The 6,441-nt window shown below is 49.4% G+C and overlaps 1 long non-coding RNA gene across 1 annotated transcript; it reads left to right on the top strand.

Annotated features, from left to right (window-relative positions):
- Positions 1–3,944: 3,944 nt before the first annotated feature.
- On the top strand, positions 3,945–5,884 carry LOC311425933. The gene is made up of 2 exons (XR_014686475.1): positions 3,945–4,293; positions 5,289–5,884. It is a non-coding gene; the product is annotated as an uncharacterized lncRNA (long non-coding RNA).
- Positions 5,885–6,441: the final 557 nt, after the last annotated feature.

Genomic DNA, 6,441 nt, shown 5'->3' on the forward strand with positions numbered 1-6,441 from the left:
CCTAACCCTAACCCTAACCCTAACCCTAACCCTAACCCTAACCCTAACCCTAACCCTAACCCTAACCCTAACCCTAACCCTAACCCTAACCCTAACCCTAACCCTAACCCTAACCCTAACCCTAACCCTAACCCTAACCCTAACCCTAACCCTAACCCTAACCCTAACCCTAACCCTAACCCTAACCCTAACCCTAACCCTAACCCTAACCCTAACCCTAACCCTAACCCTAACCCTAACCCTAACCCTAACCCTAACCCTAACCCTAACCCTAACCCTAACCCTAACCCTAACCCTAACCCTAACCCTAACCCTAACCCTAACCCTAACCCTAACCCTAACCCTAACCCTAACCCTAACCCTAACCCTAACCCTAACCCTAACCCTAACCCTAACCCTAACCCTAACCCTAACCCTAACCCTAACCCTAACCCTAACCCTAACCCTAACCCTAACCCTAACCCTAACCCTAACCCTAACCCTAACCCTAACCCTAACCCTAACCCTAACCCTAACCCTAACCCTAACCCTAACCCTAACCCTAACCCTAACCCTAACCCTAACCCTAACCCTAACCCTAACCCTAACCCTAACCCTAACCCTAACCCTAACCCTAACCCTAACCCTAACCCTAACCCTAACCCTAACCCTAACCCTAACCCTAACCCTAACCCTAACCCTAACCCTAACCCTAACCCTAACCCTAACCCTAACCCTAACCCTAACCCTAACCCTAACCCTAACCCTAACCCTAACCCTAACCCTAACCCTAACCCTAACCCTAACCCTAACCCTAACCCTAACCCTAACCCTAACCCTAACCCTAACCCTAACCCTAACCCTAACCCTAACCCTAACCCTAACCCTAACCCTAACCCTAACCCTAACCCTAACCCTAACCCTAACCCTAACCCTAACCCTAACCCTAACCCTAACCCTAACCCTAACCCTAACCCTAACCCTAACCCTAACCCTAACCCTAACCCTAACCCTAACCCTAACCCTAACCCTAACCCTAACCCTAACCCTAACCCTAACCCTAACCCTAACCCTAACCCTAACCCTAACCCTAACCCTAACCCTAACCCTAACCCTAACCCTAACCCTAACCCTAACCCTAACCCTAACCCTAACCCTAACCCTAACCCTAACCCTAACCCTAACCCTAACCCTAACCCTAACCCTAACCCTAACCCTAACCCTAACCCTAACCCTAACCCTAACCCTAACCCTAACCCTAACCCTAACCCTAACCCTAACCCTAACCCTAACCCTAACCCTAACCCTAACCCTAACCCTAACCCTAACCCTAACCCTAACCCTAACCCTAACCCTAACCCTAACCCTAACCCTAACCCTAACCCTAACCCTAACCCTAACCCTAACCCTAACCCTAACCCTAACCCTAACCCTAACCCTAACCCTAACCCTAACCCTAACCCTAACCCTAACCCTAACCCTAACCCTAACCCTAACCCTAACCCTAACCCTAACCCTAACCCTAACCCTAACCCTAACCCTAACCCTAACCCTAACCCTAACCCTAACCCTAACCCTAACCCTAACCCTAACCCTAACCCTAACCCTAACCCTAACCCTAACCCTAACCCTAACCCTAACCCTAACCCTAACCCTAACCCTAACCCTAACCCTAACCCTAACCCTAACCCTAACCCTAACCCTAACCCTAACCCTAACCCTAACCCTAACCCTAACCCTAACCCTAACCCTAACCCTAACCCTAACCCTAACCCTAACCCTAACCCTAACCCTAACCCTAACCCTAACCCTAACCCTAACCCTAACCCTAACCCTAACCCTAACCCTAACCCTAACCCTAACCCTAACCCTAACCCTAACCCTAACCCTAACCCTAACCCTAACCCTAACCCTAACCCTAACCCTAACCCTAACCCTAACCCTAACCCTAACCCTAACCCTAACCCTAACCCTAACCCTAACCCTAACCCTAACCCTAACCCTAACCCTAACCCTAACCCTAACCCTAACCCTAACCCTAACCCTAACCCTAACCCTAACCCTAACCCTAACCCTAACCCTAACCCTAACCCTAACCCCTAACCCTAACCCTAACCCTAACCCTAACCCTAACCCTAACCCTAACCCTAACCCTAACCCTAACCCTAACCCTAACCCTAACCCTAACCCTAACCCTAACCCTAACCCTAACCCTAACCCTAACCCTAACCCTAACCCTAACCCTAACCCTAACCCTAACCCTAACCCTAACCCTAACCCTAACCCTAACCCTAACCCTAACCCTAACCCTAACCCTAACCCTAACCCTAACCCTAACCCTAACCCTAACCCTAACCCTAACCCTAACCCTAACCCTAACCCTAACCCTAACCCTAACCCTAACCCTAACCCTAACCCTAACCCTAACCCTAACCCTAACCCTAACCCTAACCCTAACCCTAACCCTAACCCTAACCCTAACCCTCTAACCCTAACCCTAACCCTAACCCTAACCCTAACCCTAACCCTAACCCTAACCCTAACCCTAACCCTAACCCTAACCCTAACCCTCTAACCCTAAACCCTAACCCTAACCCTAACCCTAACCCTAACCCTAACCCTAACCCTAACCCTAACCCTAACCCTAACCCTAACCCTAACCCTAACCCTAACCCTAACCCTAACCCTAACCCTAACCCTAACCCTAACCCTAACCCTAACCCTAACCCTAACCCTAACCCTAACCCTAACCCTAACCCTAACCCTAACCCTAACCCTAACCCTAACCCTAACCCTAACCCTAACCCTAACCCTAACCCTAACCCTAACCCTAACCCTAACCCTAACCCTAACCCTAACCCTAACCCTAACCCTAACCCTAACCCTAACCCTAACCCTAACCCTAACCCTAACCCTAACCCTAACCCTAACCCTAACCCTAACCCTAACCCTAACCCTAACCCTAACCCTAACCCTAACCCTAACCCTAACCCTAACCCTAACCCTAACCCTAACCCTAACCCTAACCCTAACCCTAACCCTAACCCTAACCCTAACCCTAACCCTAACCCTAACCCTAACCCTAACCCTAACCCTAACCCTAACCCTAACCCTAACCCTAACCCTAACCCTAACCCTAACCCTAACCCTAACCCTAACCCTAACCCTAACCCTAACCCTAACCCTAACCCTAACCCTAACCCTAACCCTAACCCTAACCCTAACCCTAACCCTAACCCTAACCCTAACCCTAACCCTAACCCTAACCCTAACCCTAACCCTAACCCTAACCCTAACCCTAACCCTAACCCTAACCCTAACCCTAACCCTAACCCTAACCCTAACCCTAACCCTAACCCTAACCCTAACCCTAACCCTAACCCTAACCCTAACCCTAACCCTAACCCTAACCCTAACCCTAACCCTAACCCTAACCCTAACCCTAACCCTAACCCTAACCCTAACCCTAACCCTAACCCTAACCCTAACCGTAGTTCCAGTGAACCACGTTTCCCGGTATGCTCTGGGCACCCAACATGGTCTCCCGGAAGTTCAGAGTCCGAGAACTACATTTCCCGATAGGCTCTGGGCACCCAACATGGCCTCCCGGAAGTCCAGAGTCCTAGAACTACATTTCCCGGCATTCTCTGGGCAACAAACATGGCCTCCCGGAAGTTCAGAGTCCGAGAACTACATCTCCCGGCATGCTCTTGGAACCCAACATGGCCTCCCGGAAGTTCGGAGTCCGAGAACTACATCTCCCGGCATGCTCTGGGCTCCCAACATGGCCTCCCGGAAGTTCAGAGTCTGAAAACTACATCTCCCGGCATGCTCTGGGCATTCAACATGGCCTCCCGGAAGTTTAGAGTCCGAGAACTACATCTCCCGGCATGCTCTTGGAACCCAACATGGCTTCCCGGAAGTCCAGAGTCCCGGAACTCCATTTCCCGATATGCTCTGGGCCGCCAACATGGCCTCCCGGAAGTTCGGAGTCCGAGAACTACATCTCCCGGCAGTGCTCAGGCCCTGTTCCGCGCGTGCGCGTGAATGCGGTCGCGCTTATAGACATCTCCGCCGGAAGCCCTTTCGCGTCATTTCCGACCGTTGCCTCATGCCAGTGCCGGCGACCACGATGAGCAAGCGGAAGGCGTCGTCCGGGCGCCCCAACCAGGGCATCTCGGACCTGCTGACGGGTGGGGGGGCGCTGGGGGGGCCGCGCCGCGCCTCGGCCGCTCCAACCGCGTTTCTCCCCGCAGAGCTGGAGAACTACGAGTGGAACGGCAACCGGGCCATCCACAAATACAACGCCCACAGGTACCGCCTCCCCCCCCCCCGCCGTGCGTGGGGCTGCAGGGCCCCGCCGGGGCTGGGCGCTGAGACATCTAGTCTGAATCTATCATCTTTTAGCTTAAAGCCATTACCCCTTGTTCTATCGCTACACGCTCTGACAAGGAGTCCCTCCACAGCTTTCCTCTACGCCCCCTTTAGGTATTGGAAGGTCACTAGAAGGTGTGCCCAGAGCCTTCTCTTCTCCAGGCTGAACCGCCCCAACTCCCTCAGTCTGTCTTTGTAGATAGGTGTTCCAGCCCTATGGTCATCCGAATGGATGTCCTCTGGACTCGCTCTAATAGGTCCATGTCCTTTCTGTGCTGGGAGCCCCAGAGCTGAATGCAGGGCTCCAGTGGTCTCAGGAGAGAGGAGCAGAGGGGGAGAATCGCCTCCCTTGACCAGCTGGCCATGCTACTTTTGATGCAGCCCCGGACATGGGTGGCTTTCTGGGCTGCAAATGCACATTACCAGCTCTTTTTGAGTTTCTGACTGACACTCCCAGGTCCTTCTCCTTGCGGCTGCTCTGAATCCATTCTCCACCCAGCCTGTGCTTGTGCTTGGGATTGCCCCCACCCAGGTGCAGGACCTTGCACGTGGCCCTGTTGAATGTTTGACATGGAGTCTGTGCCGACTACAAATGAAGGAACTAGAAGTTCTGCCAAAGTTCCAGTGTTATCTATGAACGTGAATATAGTTTGTGAATGTTGTCCCTGAGAAGTGGAATTATGACTCTGGAAGGCTGTTGAGTTCTGAGTTTTAAGCATGCTGTTCACCTTCACGTGGGAAGTTAAGATAGTTTGTAGGCACGGTGCGTATGGTACTGTAGTAACGCACGGTTCTGCTGTTGGTGCTGTTTTGTTCCGATTTAGAGTAGCTCTCCAAAGCAGAATCTGACCAAGTTGTTTTATCTTCTTCAGCTTCCTTTTTGTACTGCAAATGGAGCAAAGAAGATTTGGTTTGTGTTATTTTGTTTTTTGCAGATTGGACAAGATGATACAAGTGCATCTATCAACCTCCTGACACGAGTTACTGGCATTGGGTAAAGCTTAGTTATTTTGCTGGTGTTTTGTTGGTGCTTGTTCACTTGCTTGTTTGTTCTTGTTTGTTTTATTTGGTGGAGTTATAAACAGAAGTGGTGTGACTATAAATTCTGAAAAGAATGAGTTTGGGCTGATGCTGTAGTACCCACACCAAGACCTCAGAGTCGCAGAGACAATTGCACAAGAAGAAAAGGCAGTTGTCAATTACAGACTTTGCAGTAGAGGAATAGAAGTTGGAAAGCTCCTGTGTGCAAGCTGAAAAGGGAAGGAGAAAATAGGTGATCAAAAAACATGAAAAATAGAGAAGAGTAGAATTGTTTAGGTGAAGACTTGTAACAGGCCAGCAGCTGTGTATTTTCTGTGAAGCACCAGATAGAGTATGAACCTGGATTGCACAGTTAATGGGGAAACAGGGGAGGGTCCTGGTCCTTGGAAGGAAAAAAAAAAAAGTATATAAACTGTGTATGGAATTAGTAGGCGTCCTCCTGCTTGCGCCCACCATTGTAATCTCAAATAAAAATGCTACTTTACTGAGATCCTGTCCTGAGCCTATGTTATTTTCCAAAGATTGATTCACGGTTTTAAGGTTTCAGGGGTAGGGCACTAGGGTTGGGTTTCAGGGTAAGCGTTCTCAGGGTTTATTTTAGGATTTTAAGTTTTAGGATTTTAAATTTTAGGATATTAAGTTTTTTAGGGTTGGATTTTTAACGGTTAGGATTTTAGGGATTTGGGGGTTAAGGTTTTAAGGTTTTAAGGTTTTCAGGGTTAGCATGTTAGGGTTTTAGAGTTTTTGGGTTGTAGTGTTGATAGGTTTTTTAGGGTTAGGGTCTTAGGGTTTTCTTTTTGGTCAGTTATTTAGGGTTAGGGTTTTAAAATTTTATTTATTTATTTATTTATTTATTCAGGTTAGGTTCTCCAGGGTTAGGGTTTTGAGTGTCCTAATTTTTTGGGTTAGGGTTTTGAGCACCTTAATTTTTTGCGTTTGGGTTTTGAGCATCTTAATATTTTGGGTTAGTGCTTTGAGCGTCTTACGTTTTTGGGTTAGTGCTTTGAGTGTCTTATTTTTTTGGGTTAGTGTTTGGAGCGTCCTATT

This window comes from Aythya ferina, assembly GCF_964211825.1.
Source record: "Aythya ferina genome assembly, chromosome: 35".
NCBI classification, from domain to species: Eukaryota; Metazoa; Chordata; class Aves; order Anseriformes; family Anatidae; genus Aythya; species Aythya ferina.